Source organism: Mus caroli, chromosome X (genome assembly GCF_900094665.2).
Source record: "Mus caroli chromosome X, CAROLI_EIJ_v1.1, whole genome shotgun sequence".
Taxonomy (NCBI): Eukaryota; Metazoa; Chordata; class Mammalia; order Rodentia; family Muridae; genus Mus; species Mus caroli.
This window is the reverse complement of record NC_034589.1, coordinates 38,952,237-38,968,033: the sequence shown is the minus strand read 5'-3', so window position 1 is coordinate 38,968,033 and position 15,797 is coordinate 38,952,237. Positions and strand designations below refer to the sequence as shown.

The 15,797-nt window shown below is 37.9% G+C and overlaps 1 pseudogene across 1 annotated transcript; it reads right to left on the bottom strand.

Moving 5' to 3' along the window:
- Positions 1 to 13,165: 13,165 nt before the first annotated feature.
- Positions 13,166 to 14,797, bottom strand: LOC110287135 (annotated as a pseudogene). The gene has a single exon (XR_002377181.1). The product of XR_002377181.1 is annotated as a fas-activated serine/threonine kinase pseudogene (transcript).
- Positions 14,798 to 15,797: the final 1,000 nt, after the last annotated feature.

Below are 15,797 nucleotides of genomic sequence, written 5' to 3'. Positions count from 1 at the left end.
GGAATTCATTTTTAACTGTCCTACTTTAACAATGTTTTAGACCAATAATGCTTATATTATTCTATATTTTTGTGTTATTTGTTGGTTACATTTAAGAAAACTCGAAGATTTATTCATGATATTACCATGTTGATATGAATATCCTACTCCTAGTATGTCATCTTCCTCCCAATTCCTCAGTATTAACAGCAACATTATATTCTTCTCTATTATCTTGCATCATTCCTCTCCAATTAACTCCAATGTTTTTCCCATTCCCTTCTTCATCTCTTTTATCCTGTTGAGTTCTCCTCCTGAGTGCTGAAATCATAGCTATTTACTACTGTGTGTAGTTTATAGGGTTCTGGGAATTAATTCCAGGGACATTTACATGCTCAGTAGGTACTTTTCCAATTGATCTTCCTCTCAACACTAATGAAAAGTTTAAGTAACTATTTGTCTATACTATATTTTGTCAGTTCCTAAATTTTTCTTTACATGTCTCAGCAAATGTTTTATAATAGTCTTCAAGGACTAAGTATTATTTAATGAACTCCATTCTAAGCATAATGTTATTCTGTTATTATAGTTCTCTCTTAAGAACATATACTTTGCTGATGCTTACATATAGGCAAATAATTCAATCCACAAAAATACAAAAAAAAATCAAATAATTATTTTAATTGGGGAGCATCCCAAAAGATTATATCAGCAGTTAAGAATACTTGGTGCGGTCTCCACCAGTTTTAGATCTTCTGCCACAGGGCTCCATACCCAAATAATACGAGGAGGAAGTGAGCCTCCCAGGAGTGCGGACAGGCCTGTAAATGTAGGTATGAGCACCACTGCTACTTAGAGGAACTTGTCCAGAACCATCAGAACACAGTGATCAAGGGGCTTCCTGGGACATGAGTCTTCTGGTCGCCTTCTGCACCCAGAGCTGATCCTGTGCCAACAGAGCTACATACACAAATACCACCAGGAGAGAGCTGGTTTCCAAGGAGTTCCTACACACATGTGAGCACAGGTAAGAGCACAACTTCCCAATCCTAGAGTTGATAAACAACTTCAGCAAAGTGGCTGGATATAAAATTAACTCAAACAAATCAGTAACCTTCCTATAATCAAAGGATAGTCTGAGCTGAGAAAGAAATTAGGGAAACAACATCCTTCACAATAGTCACAAAAAATATAAAGTAACTTGGTGTGACTCTAACCAAACAAGTGACATATCAGTATGACAAGAACTTCAAGTTTCTGAAGAAAGAAAACCTCCCATGCTCATTGATTGGCAAGATTAATGTAGTAAAAATGGCCATCTTGCCAAAAGCAACATACAGATTCAATGTAATCCCCAACAAAATTCCAAGTCAATTCTTCATAGATTTAGAAAGAGCAATTCTTAAGTTCTTCTGGAATAGCAAACAACAACAACAACAAACAAACAAAATAAAACAAAACAGGGTCTCAAAAATTATTTTCAACAATGGTAGCAATCACCATCCAGGACCTCAATCTCTACTAGAGAGCAATACTGATTAAAACTACATGGTTTTGGTACAGTGACAGGCAGATAGATCAATGGAATAGAACTGAAGACCCAGAAATAAACCCACAAACCTATGGTCACTTGATCTTTGACAAAGGAGCTAAAATCATCCAGTGGAAAAAAGACAGTATTTTCAACAAATAGTGCTGGCTCAAATGGCAGATGGCATGCAGAAGAATGCAAATCAATTTATTCTTATATCCTTGTACAAAGCTCAAGTCAAAGTGGATCAAGGACCTCCATATAAAACCACATAAACTGAAACTAATAGAAAAGAAAGTTGAGAACAGCCTCAAGCACATGGGCACAGGGGAAATTTTCCTGAACAGAAGACCAATAGCTTATGTTCTAAAATAAAGAATTGACAAATGGGACCTCATAACATTACAAAGCGTCCATAAGGCAAAGGACACTGTCAATAGGACAAAATAGCAACAAACAAATTGGGAAATGATCTTTACCAACCCTACATCTGATAGAGGGCTAATATCCAATATATACAAAGAACTCAAGAAGTTTGACTACAGAAAACTGAACAACTCTATCAAAAATGGAGTACAGAGCTAAACAAAGAATTCTCAATTGAGAAATATTGAATGGCTAAGAAACACCTAAGGAAATGCTCAACATTCTTAGACATCAGGGAAGTGCAAATCAAAGCAATCCTGAGATTACACATCACACCAGTCAGAATGGCTAAGATCAAAAACTCAGGTGACAGCAGATGCTGTCTGTGATGTGGAGAAAGAGGAACACTCCTCCTTTGTTGGTGAGGTTGCAAGATGGTACCACCGGTCTGGAAATTAGTCTGGCGGTTCCTCAGAAAATTGGACATAGTACCACTGGAGGACTCAGCTATACCACTCCTGGGTATATACCCAGAAGATGCTCCAACATGTAATAAAGACACTTGCTCCACTATGATCATAGCAGCCTTATTTATAATAGCCAGAAGCTAGAAAGAATGCAGATGTTCCTCCACAGAGGAAGGGATATGGAAAATGTGGTACATTTACACAATTGTATGCTACTCAGACCTTAAAATCAATGAATTCATGAAATTCTTAGGCAAGTGGATGCATCTAGAAAATATCATCCTGAGTGAGGTAACATAATCACAAAAAAACCACACATAATATATACACACTAATAAGAGGATATTAGCCCAGAAGTGCAGAATACCCAAGATGCACACACCAAATGAACTCAAGAAGAAGGAAGACCAAAGTATGGATACTTCGACCCTTCTTAGAAGGGGAGACACAATGCACATGAAAGGAGATACACAGAGAAAGAGTGGAGCAGAGACTGAAGGAAAGGCCATCCAGAGACTGCCGCACCTGGGGATCCATCTCATATATAGTCACCAAACCCAAACACTATTGTGGATACAAACAAGTGCTTGCTGACAGGAGCCTGATTTAGCAGTCTCATGAGAGGCTTTGCCAGTGTCTTGACATATTCAGAGGTGGATGCTCACAGCCAGTCATTGGACTGAGCTAGAGAAAGGACCAAAGGAGCTGAAGGAGCTTGCAGCTGTATAGGAGGAACAACAGTATGAACCAACCAGTACCCCCAGAGTTCCCAGAAACTAAACCACCAATCAAAAAGTACACATGGAGGGACCCATGGCTCCAGCTGAATATGTAGCAGAGATTGGCCTTGTTGGACATCAATGGGAGGAGAGACCCTTGGTCCTGAGAAGGCTCAATACCCCAGTGTAGGGGATTCCTAAGAAATGGAAGTGGGGGTGGGTGGGTTGTTGAGTAGCAGGAGGGGGGATCAGATAGGGGGTTTTCAGAGGAAAAACCAGGAAAGGAGCTAATATTTGAAATGTAAATAAAGAAAATATCTACTAAAAAAATAAAGTTGATAGGAAAAACAAAAGAATACTTGGTGCTTATCCATGTTGGTTTTCTAACACACCGTGACTTACATTCTAAAATCTGTGGCATACAGCTGCCTATAATTTTAGTTCCAAGGAATCTGGTGTCCTCTTCTTGGGTCTGTAGGAACCAGGTACACACATGGTGCAGACACATACATGTAAGGAAATACTCATACACATAAAAATGAAAATATGTGAAAGCATTTTCTTCTGTGTTCTTAAAAACATTTCTGTCAAGCATTGTTATTTTTTCCCCCTCTGAGTGAATACACTTGATATATAATGCATATATGCATGTGATGTATGTGTTTATATATATTACATTTTCTACCAAAGAAAGTGCAAGGAAATGTGCATTTTAATTGATACTTTAATAAAATTAACCATTATTTTCTGGGAAACAAATCAATGTAAAAAATTGAACTGAATTTTTGAACCAGAATCTCTTAAAATAATAGTATTATCAGCTTTAAGGGGGAGTCTTGACTCTATCTCATGTATATCCTTGAATTAATGCCTATTTTTCTGTTTTTGAAACACTTTGTTGGACAACTTGATTCACCCTTAAAGGTCATCATGTGCATTTTATTTTTTCAGACTCATTAGAATTATATAAGAAGAGAAAGCATTTCTGTGAAGCTTCACTTTTCTGTAACAATGGAAGAATGCTTTGTTAATTAGAAAGGCTTTCATACTCCTCAATATTATACCATTTCTTCTATTGATTGTGTGCATTTTTTTGTTGAGTGGTTTTGTGAATACAGAGTATACAGAGAGAAACCTCTTTTCTCATTGATAAGGTTATTATATAATAGAGCACATAGCACACAGCTGCAGATTATTTTAGTCGAAGCTATCAGGAAAAACTGTTTTCAAAATTAAAATATATTCAGTTATTGAGTTCAAATTACGGGTTTGTTAAATTTGAGAAACATTTGCTCTTTGAACTTAATACACCCAACAGTCAATGTGAATTCCCATAATTGAGAATTTAATATAATATGGACAGTGGTTTATCTAAAACATAATCTATTGACATTGAATTTAACTTACTTTACATTTATTGAAATTAATTTCCATGTATAATTTTTATTATTAAAAGATATATGATGCAATGGAGGAAAGCAAAAATACTTTTAAAATTAATTGTAATCTCATCAATATATGCTGTATATTAGTGGGGAATTTGTAAATACCATTTTGCAAATGCTGGTAGATCTGTGTGCACATAAGTTTGTGAATTGTATATTTGGTTTCATTTCATACAATAACACAATTCAGAATAAGAGAAACAAGTGACAACCCAACGTCTCTGTAATATCCAATAAGGGTTAAATTTTCATCTTATTTAAAACATTGGAGAGGAAAAAATAAAGTAAAATCATATTTATATGATGTTTAATAACATTTTTATTTTATTATATAATAAAATACTTGACTCAAAACATGAAACAACTAAATGAAGTCATAAAAGCTGTTCCATGTATCTCCTTTATATTTATAGTTGAAATTTAATAAAAAATTGTTTAAATTCCTGAACACTTAGGTGGCCTTAAATAAGTAATTTAACTGTTTCTAAACCCAGAATCCTTCTATGGATAACAATAATATGCTTGATTCACAGTTGGATAAGTGAGGTAACATGTATAAATACTTTTGATGCTAACTGAGAAAATAAGATGAGTTATAATTATAATTTATATAAAAATTAATTATACTAATAAAAACAAGCTCACCAATTTTACACCACCCAGATATCTGAGTCTAGATTATTAGCTATTTTTTATTATAGGATTGCCACCAGTTCTCTGTCCTCATCTCTCTGAATCCAAGTAAAGAAAAAGCCGGAATCCTAACACTGTTGCATCTTTCAGGCCTTCCAAATCAGTATGGAACATACAGCACTACCAAGTTTAGCAGCTAGTTTGGGATAAAACTCACCCACTTTGACATTAGCAATGGCTTTTGTATGTTGAATCACATGCTACCAAGGACATTTCATCTCTCAGATTATTCTGAGTTTATCAATTTCACAAATACTTAATTCTTCATAGTATATTTATTAAACTCTAAGAGTCAAAACTATCTATGCCTTTAAAATGCTTAAGTATTTCTTTTTTATATATAATTTATTTTTTATTAGGTATTTTCCTCGTTTACATTTTCAATGCTATCCCAAAAGTCCCCCATACCCACCCTCCCAATCCCCTACACACCCACTCCCCCTTTTTGGCCTTGGGGTTCCCCTGTACTGGGGCATATAAAGTTTGCAANTCCAATGGGCCTCTCTTTGCTGTGATGGCCAACTAGGCCATCTTTTGATACATATGCAGCTAGAGACAAGAGCTCCGGGGTACTGGTTAGTTCATATTGTAGTTCCATCTATAGGGTTGCAGTTCCCTTTAGCTCCTTGGGTAATTTCTCTAGCTCCTCCATTGGGAGCCGTGTGATCCATCCAATAGCCGACTGNGATCATCCACTTCTGTGTTTGCTAGGCCCCGGTATAGTCTCACAAGAGACAGCTATATCAGGGTCCTTTCAGCAAAATCTTGCTAGTGTATGCAATGGTGTCAGCGATTGGAAGCTGATTATGGGATGGATCCCTGCATATGGCAATCACTAGATGGTCCATCCTTTCGTCACAGTTCCAAATTTTGTCTCTGTAACTCCTTCCATGGGTGTTTTGTTCCCATTTCTAAGAAGGGGCAAAGTGTCCACACTTTGGTCTTCGTTCTTCTTGAATTTCATGCCTTTAAAATGCTTAAGTATTTCTTTTCACTATTTTGTTTTAGAAAGATCGGATCTCCATGTATAATTACTAAATATCAAATGGTACATGTTTTTCTTGTGGTATGAATGCTTCAAATACAGCATCCACTGTGTTACACATATAGCAAAAATTTAATTACTCATTATGTTTGAGATAACGATGATGTCAGGATTTACTCCTATTAATATCTTTCCTGTTGGCTTTGAGGTCATGGTTCCCTGCATATCTTTATATAGTGCCCTCTCTGTATGTGTATGTAATAAATCTCAGCTGAAAAGACCAATCATTGGATTAAAGTCCATGCTAACGATATCGATAAAAATTTAATTTTCTTTTTATAGGCCATGACTCAAAAATATATTCAAATTTTTAGAAATTTGGGTTTTTACCTCACTTGAGAGGAAAATATTTTTACCGTAAAACAATGTCTTTAACATTACACATTTGTGAGTACACAAAAAATAGTTTAGATATGGGAAAAATTGACAAGAGCTAAGTAGGAAAATAAATTACAAATAGGAAGAATAATTACAGCTCATATCAAACACAAAATACTGATTTTACTAATACAAAATTCTGCTAATCTAGCTAAGGGAAATAGTAGATTCATTTATAGTATCAACAATGTCACTAGTTTCAGGAAGCTAGCTAGCTTGCAAAGACCAGGTATGGTGCCCATCCTATTGAGTGTACCTTAATTTCAGTTAAACAACTCCTTCTTACCACAGACATGTCCTTACTGCTTATTCTACCTTTATGGATATCTTGTCATAATGCTAATTGTCATGATTGATATATGTTACATCTTGGTAGGACTAATTTTTTCTGTCCGTTGGAAGCTTGCAGATAATTTTTTGGTAAAATGAAAGCTGGATTGTATAAAACAATGTCTCAATTGACATTTATGCCAAATCTCGAGTAGTGTGTACTGTGTGATAGCTTTAACAATAGGTCCCCACCCTCAACCACTGAGGGATGAACAACGCATTGTGAAAGAGTGTTGTTTCTTTCTGCCACTGGGTTTTTTGTTAGTCTGTGGTACTAGTGAGGAGTATTGTTTGTCTAAGTGACTTAACTTCCCTTTGTGTGTGTGTCTGACTGCCTGTTTGTCTGTCTCTCTGTGTGTATGTACACATATATGTCTTCAGTGTGTGTGAGAATGTGTATAAGCATACATATGTGTTTTGTGTAATTTCATGTACACATAAAATATTCATCGACCATCATTTTCCTTGTCCCTTGTTCTTCCTTCTAATGTATTGACCTCTGTTCTTTATCCCCAGATAAAGCTCCCCCTATTTTCTTCACTTTTTTTTTTTACTTTATGTCACCTGTGATCTGTTATTTTCCCCCTCTAAAGCCCCTCTGTACATAATTCATTTACACACTCTTGGTCACTATATTCTAAACTTTATCCTTATACCCACAGATAAATGTAGGTACTACCCTTAATCAAATCAGTTTCTCTTTACTGAAAATGAAGATCATCACAGAAAACTACAACTAGATGCAATGCAGGTATCAATGCAAAGTGTGGAGCACAGCCCCAACAGGCATATTTACATCATAGCTCCTGTATCTATGGTTTGCTGAGCATCAGAAAATGGTGGTAGAAACAGTGTAAGAACCAGAATAGGAAGAATTCTGCTATGAAACAGTCTCTCCGAGCAAAGGCTGCATGAACAAGACTGGAACAATGGAATTAATGAAGGGCACCTTAACATGAAAGCAGAAAGTTTTCATGGGGTCTCACCTCTAGAGAAACACTACAGATAAATTAATGACTATTAGAATTTAACTAGTCCCATGGATGAGGCTCATTATTGGTTGTTCAATACGGAATGGCCAGCCCTGAAACCATATATACAAAAAAAATTAAAAAAACAAAAAACAAAAAACAAGAAACAAAACAAAACAAAACAAAAAAAACAAAAGTGAACTCACCAAGTTTTTATTTGTATATTTGTATACTTACATATCTCGATATGTGTACATAAAAACATTAATCAAAAAAATCACGCCTAAACAAAGCAGCCTGAGACAAAAGTAACTCTACAAAGATGCCATTGAGTTCATTTTGTTCTGGTCATCTATGATGGTCATGTGGTTCACCATTATAATGGTGTTTCATATGATCAGTAAAGATTCCATTGGAGACTACTTTTCCTTTGAAAGCAAATATTCCATTAGAGATAGCTTCTTAGGTTCTTAGGGTTGTAAGTTCATGTCTACTTTCACCTCTCAGCACTGAGACTCCTCTTGAAACTGTGCCTGCCCTGTGTGTGCTGCAACAGTCTCTTCGAGTTTATATGTTAACTAATCCTGTTGTGTCTGGAAGACACTGTCTTCCTTGGTGTCCTCCATTCCTTTTGGCTATTAGAATCTTTCTCCTGCCTCTTCTGCTTAGCTATTACATTATTGAGGTGAATATTTGGATGAAGACAAACTTTAGTGCTAAATACTCAAAAATCTTTTGCTCTAACAAATTACCTAATTCTGAGGTTCTGTGTTATTTCCTATCTACTGAATAGGAATTTTCTCTGATAACGACTGAGGTAATCACAGATTTCTCCTTGTAGTAACATGTCATTAGGAGTCACTTTATTGTCATTTTTTTTAATAGAACAATATGAATTTTCCCGACGTAAATGGCCTATCTGTTCTCAGGGTCTTAGCTAACTGAGTGGTGTAAGGCATGAGACCTGTCTCATGGATTTGGTTTTAAATTCATTAAACAAACAAACAAACAAACAAAGAAATTATTCAAAGTGTGGGTGGCTACTCCCACATTTATGAGACTATATTTTATGAGCATTGTCTTGCAAGTAGTTCACTCTTGCAGAACACAGTTTTGTAGCTGGATTTTGTGGTTATTTTTCTCCTCTGGTGGCATGCAGAATATTTGTTCAGTACCATAAACACTAATCAATAAGGGTGAAGGGTCTAGTTCGACATCTACTAATAATCACAAATCACATTTAAATATAACTCAATCTCTTGAATTTTCAAATGCAGCTTACTTTTGGTGAAAGTAATTGTGTCTTTTGAGGAGTATTCTTTCACATTATTCTTAATTACACATTCAAAATAGATATTTTTGAGATTCCAACCGGTAAGAAGGACACATGCTTCATTATGCTCATAGCAGCCTTATTTATAATAGCCAGAAGCTGGAGAGAACCCAGATGCCCCTCAACAGAGGAATGGATACAGAAAATGTGGTACATTTGCATAATGGAGTACTACTCAGCTATTAAAAAGAATGAATTTATGAAATTCTTAGGAAAATGGATGTTCCTGGAGGGTATCATCCTGAGTGAGGTAACCCAATCACAAAGGAACTCACAAAATATGCACTCACTGATAAGTGGATATTAGCCCAGAAACTTAGGATACCCAAGATATAAGATACAATTTGCTAAACGCATGAAACTCAAGAACAAAGACCAAAGTGTGGACACTTTTCCCCTCCTTAGAATTGCTGAAAAAACACCCATGGAAGGAGTTACAGAGACAAAGCTTGGAGCTGTGTCAAAAGGATGGACCATCTAGAGCCTGCCATATCCAGGGTTCCATCCCATAATCAGCTTCCAAACGCTGACACCATTATATACTAGCAAGATTTTGCTGAAAGTACCCAGATATAGCTGTCTCTTGTGAGACTATGCTGGGGCCTAGCAAACACAGAAGTGGATGCTCACAGTCAGCTATTGGATGGATCACAGGGCCCCCAATGGAGGAGCTAGAGAAAGTACCCAAGGAGCTAAAGGGACCTGAAACCCTATAGGTGGAACAACATTATGAACTAACCATTACCCTGGAGCTCTTGACTCTCTAGCTGCATATGTATCAAAAGATGGCCTANTCAGCCATCAGTGGAAAGAGAGGCCCTTTGGACTTGCAAACTTTATATGCCCCAGTACAGGAGAACGTCAGGGCCAAAAAGTGGGAGGGGGTGGGTAGGGGAGTGGGTGGGAGGGTATAGGGGACTTTTCGGATAGCATTGGAAATGTAAATGAGGAAAATACCTAATAAAAAGTATAAAAAAATAAAATAAAATAATAGACTGAAATTACAAGATAATGTTACACTTTTATACAAAGTAGGAATTGCTGATTTTAAATTCAGGGTGCTTTGTAATTATTACAAAATGGTTTTATTTTTTCCATTAGTCTTTGATTGCTCAGTTTGTGTTCACCTATAGCAATACATTAACACAACAATATGTGCTCCGTGCTCCTTGGCTGTATCTTATAGACTAGGATGTGTATACTAGACATTTGCTTCATAAATTTGTTTATGTTTTTAAAATTCTACACGGAATGCTTTCTATATAGACTCATAAATCTCTTTCTCTTGAAAAATTGTCACTAGAAAACTACAGATTTTTTTTCAATTGGTTTTTCACATCTAAATACAATTTCCCTCATAGCCAAATATAATTTTGCTTTGAAGTGGTCATGTTAGCTCTTTTGTGCTAAATTAACTTCACCTAGGTTGGCAAGAAAGGTATTGAAGTTCCACACTATAAAATTTTAACTTACAAAACTTTCAATAGTCTATTATCAATAATTAAAGGAAAGGGTTTGGAGTTCTGTTTCAGATGACGGCCTAACACGTGCATGGTCCTGAAAGCAGTAATTTGCCCTTGAATAGGGAATAAAATATATTCCCTAGTTAGTATATGTACTGGCTGGTTTTGTGTGTCAACTGGACACAAGCTGGAGTTATTACAGAGAAAGGAGCCCCTTTGAGGAAATGCCTCCATGAGATCCAGCTGTAAGACATTTTCTCGAATAGTGATCAAGGGGAGGAGAGCCCAGTCCAATGTGGGTGGTGCTATCACTGGGGTGGAAGTTCTGGGTTCTATAAAAGACCAAGATGAGCAAGCCAGGGGAAGCAAGCTAGTAAGTAACATCCCTCCACGGCCTCTGCATCAGCTCGTGTGTTTGTTCCTGTCCTGACTTCCTTTGGTGATAAACAGCAATATGGAAGCATGAGCTGAATAATCTCTTTCCTCCACAACTTGTTTTTTGGTCATGATGATTTGTGGAGGAATAAAAATTCTCAGTAAGACAGTATATAATTCTGCCTTTGAGACTCTTTCACTAATATCTTATTCTCAGGGGCTATCTGTGACAGCCTTTAAGACTGCCACTTTTTAATAAAATATGGCCTATTATTATTATTGAAGATGTTTATCAGCCTTTTAAGTTGTATAGGAAATTTGGCAGTCAGAAAGGCTTTTTTTGTTTGTTTGTTTGTTTGTTTTAGTGGTTATTGTATTTTCAATATTTTGGCCATATGTTCAGTACCAGCCATGATGGGACCACTGAAAGGGAGGGCAAAAAAATGATCCTAAGGGAGAGAGAAATATTAGAACACAGGTGATATGGAGTGGAAAGGGGAAAAAATAGGAGACAGTTGTAAGTTGGGAGAGAAAAGGGTTGGACAGAGATGGAAATGGGAAGAGTGGTAATTAACACAAATGGTGTTTAAAGCATCCATCTATAAACCCAATATTTCACAAGTTTAACATATATGTATATATTCATTCTTTGAGCATTTCATATAAAGAGTTTAATTGCAGATACCCTGCATCGATGATAATGTTTCTACCAGAAGCTGTATGTCTGTGTTAGGGTTAAGAGACATCATGACCATGGCTACTTCTATAAAGAAGAGGGTTTAATTAGGGATGGTTTACAGTTCAGGGATTTTGTCTATAGTGGGAAACAGCATAGTACACAGGCAAACAAGGTGCCAGAGAGGTAGCTGAGAATTCTACATCTAGATCAGCAGGCAGCAGGAAAGAGAGTAATGTTGAGCCTTGTTTGAGCATTTGAAACCTTATAGCCCACTTGCAGTGAAAAACTTTCTGCAACAAGGTCATACCTGCTTTATCAAGGTCACACTTATGCCAACAAGGTCATGCCTCCTAATATTGCCACCCCATATGAGCCTAGGAGACATTTTATTCAAACTGCCACACCGTAGGTTGCCAAATAAGAAAAGCCCAGAGTACTATGTACAAAATACATCTCATTTAGTTGTTGGTTAGAGATGTCTTAGATTTCCACAAAACATTGAAGACTATTAATATTGCTATTGGTTTTCTACCAGAACTTCATAATATAGCCCTAATGTTGAAGACATGATACATTTTGGTCAGAGGACATGGAAAAATTCAGTTAAATTTATCTGGAAACTTCCTTCCTGCCATCAAGTTTCATAGTACTATAAGTTGCTTTGCAACTTTCTGAGATAGAAATGTAATGTAGCTGTGAACTTGTCTGCTATATTAATGACCATCCTGGTGTGAACAGCAGTGTAGCAGTGGCACAAATGGTACTAATTTATCCACATTGTTGCTTATTAGCAGGCTAATCTTTAAATTTTATCCATTAAACATCTAACCCTGGTAAGTATTTTTATAAATGCTACAGTCTTAAGTAACCTGGTAAAGGAGTGTAAACTTGACTAATTCAAACACCATGAACATACTGATTTCTCTACTCTTCCATTGCCTTTAGCAGGTACTGGTAACTGATCTTTAAACCACTTATCATAGGGTTTATAGTTGCCTTCTAGTCCTTTTTCATTTTTTAGTATATATTAGTTGAACAAAGTAATAAATTGTATTATGATATTTCTAGATGTACATACAATATACATCAAGAATAGTCACCTCCATTATATTTATTCAGTTATTCCTGCAATTTTATGCTTTTACATCACCATGGAGCAATTACGATACTTGCTCTGCTTCATTCTTGATCCTCTGGATTTAACAAATTAAAGAAAAAGCATAAATGCATATACTTGGAAGACCAACAGGTTTTACTTATTACAGTCAACATGTGATGCATTCATTTCCTACATAAGTCCATTCTTTTTATATGGTTAAATAAAAGTCCAGTGTGTTTGTAGATTATATTTTCTTTTCATCCTTTTTTTTTTTACAGGAAAGAAATGGATTTTAATGAAAAAAATAACAGGGGGCCAAAGTGCAAATTGTCCACCCTCCTTGCCATAGGGGATCCATACTGAGCCCTGTTTGTACTCCCTCAACCACCTCAGGTCCCCAGCGGAGACATAAGGCCTGAAGCTTTTGCCTAAGGTAGCTCTTAAGCCAGGGCAGGCCTCTTCAAAGATGCTAGTTCTTCAAATGGCAGCAGCAGGAGTTGGTAGCTCATTAGGCCCAGGTGCAGCTCTCTCGGAGCCGGAGAGCCAATCAGCACCCTGCTATCTTGGCAGAAATGCCAGCTTTCTCGCAGCATCAGTACCACCCTTAGGGCAGGGTCTTGGGTTGTGGGATTAAAGCTAGCCTGCTCCTGTTGGCAGGACCATGGTGCGTGGGGCAGGAAGAGGTCTTGTGTCCTCATAAGTAGCACAGCACCAGAACTACCCAAACAGGGTAGAAAGTCTGTGCTGTAACCTGGAGGTGCAGTCTGATCCTGTTAGTATTTTTCTTTCCCTAACAGCTGGCGCAGCCCCTCAGCTACTGTGTCCTTGTGACTGTATTTGCAGCATACACTGTCAGTGATGAGAGGTTGTGGGAAGATGAGTACTCATTGCCTTTGGGGAAGGCAGGGGCCTTGGTATCCTGGGAGTTCAAACTCCACAGCTCTTTAGAGTAGAGAGAGGTAGCATCACACAATCCTAGAAGGAGTGGTGCCATTGATGTGGTTGATGAAACTGGGGGACAAGACAAACTGCAGGGCTCTGAAGGGCAAGCACTGCAGCTGGCACAGTGACATCAAAATGTTGACTGTGGTCAAGGGAACCCCTGGTTCCAGAGCCAGGATCCTATCAAGACAGGGCATAAACTGCTGCTCCAGGGGCATGTAGTTCAACCTCCCAAAGGGCAGGACCAACTTCTGGACTACCTTGTATTGAGCTAGGCTTCCTGAACCACCAGGAAATGAGCAATGGTTTGCAGAAGTTGGGGATCCCGCAACAGGTGATGGACCAGGTTCTAAGCCAGAAGCACCATTACATGAGGAGTCAGTGCTTCTGGCTATGCCTCTGCCAGGCTTCTGATCAGATGCTGACGAGGGTACCACAGAAAACCTGAGCAGCTCAGGGCCACTTCGAAACTTTGACCATCATAGATGGCAGGCTGATTTGGGAAGGGTGGTTTTGGAGGGAGACAGGACCTTTGCTCCTGCTCGAGGGCACACATGAGTGGTCCAACTGATGGAAAGTCAAGTAAAATTGCAAGGTGTAAATATACATGAATGTTGTGAACATAAAAGGACGGGCAATTTCAGATGATGAGCTGACTCAAGTCCTGCAGTGTGGCTTGCTCCACCGGAGAGGGCCTAGGCTGAGACACCAAGAGCTGGCCCAGATGAACAAGTGCCACAGTTTAGTGATGAGCTTGGACCTTGGTGGGGTTCTGGCTCAGGCATCACAGTAGATTCCCAGGGTTCTTTGCCTTTTTCAGAGTCCGATGAAGCCCTTGAACAGGGCCTCCTCCAAAAGGCTGGTCCCCAGACTTGCTGGGTCCCGAACAACAGGGCTATACTAGTGGAATTAGCAGCAAACCAGACAGCCACGCAAGGGAAGTCTGGGCAGAGAGCATGATTCAAAGCATGGGGCTTGGTGCTGTAGACCCTGAGGGGAAGGCCCAAAAAACTGGGTGAGGTTTCCTCCAAGTGGAAACATGCTATCTAATCTTTACATGAGTCTCTATCCAAAGGGCATGGGACTCTCCAGTCCCATGTCGGTCACTCTCTTGGATGGTCTCTGGGACAGGAGCCAGGCTCACCCTGTAACCTCATCATCAGCTAGCCACAGAGTCTGCCATCTTCCCCAGATTATATTTTCTTTATCCATTCACTTATTGAAGAATAACTTGAATGTTACTATTTGCCCCTGCCTGCAGGGCTAAACAGCAAGAGTTTCCAGAGAGGGAGTGAGAGTGGAAGGAACAGGAGACAAAAAGAAAGGAGACAAGACAATAATCTGATCAAGTCTCATTTACTCTTGGGAAACATAGGACTTATAAAGCTGCAAACCACAAACAGTATTGCCCAGGTACACAGCCTAAGCTGGTTTTATCACTTGGTAACACATTGATGTCAATAGAATGTCCCTATTGTAAAATGTCTGAAAAGTCACCTATCGTATAATGTCCCAAGTAAATTACAAGAACAGAAGCAAGATCATAGAAAAAATGAAAGTGTTAAGATGATGGCCCAGGGACAAGATGGAGGCTGAGATGCTAGGAGCTTTTGAGCCTCATCAACTATTGTTTGGGTATTATGACATTCTACAATTATATATATATATATATATATATATATATATATATATGTGTGTGTGTGTGTGTGTGTGTATGTATATATATATATATATGTTGCTTTATAAGATAGCTATATAGCTATATCATTGTAATAAAATCATCATGGTATGGTAGATTAAAAATAGAATGATTACAGATTATAATAATTCCACAGTCAGGCAATACTAGTACACACTGTTAATACCAACACTTGGGAGGCAGGGGCAGGTAGATCTGTGAGTTCAAGTGAAGCCTAATCTACAGAGCAGGTTCCAGGACACCTATAGATTCACAGAGAAACCCTATCTCAAAAACTAAAACT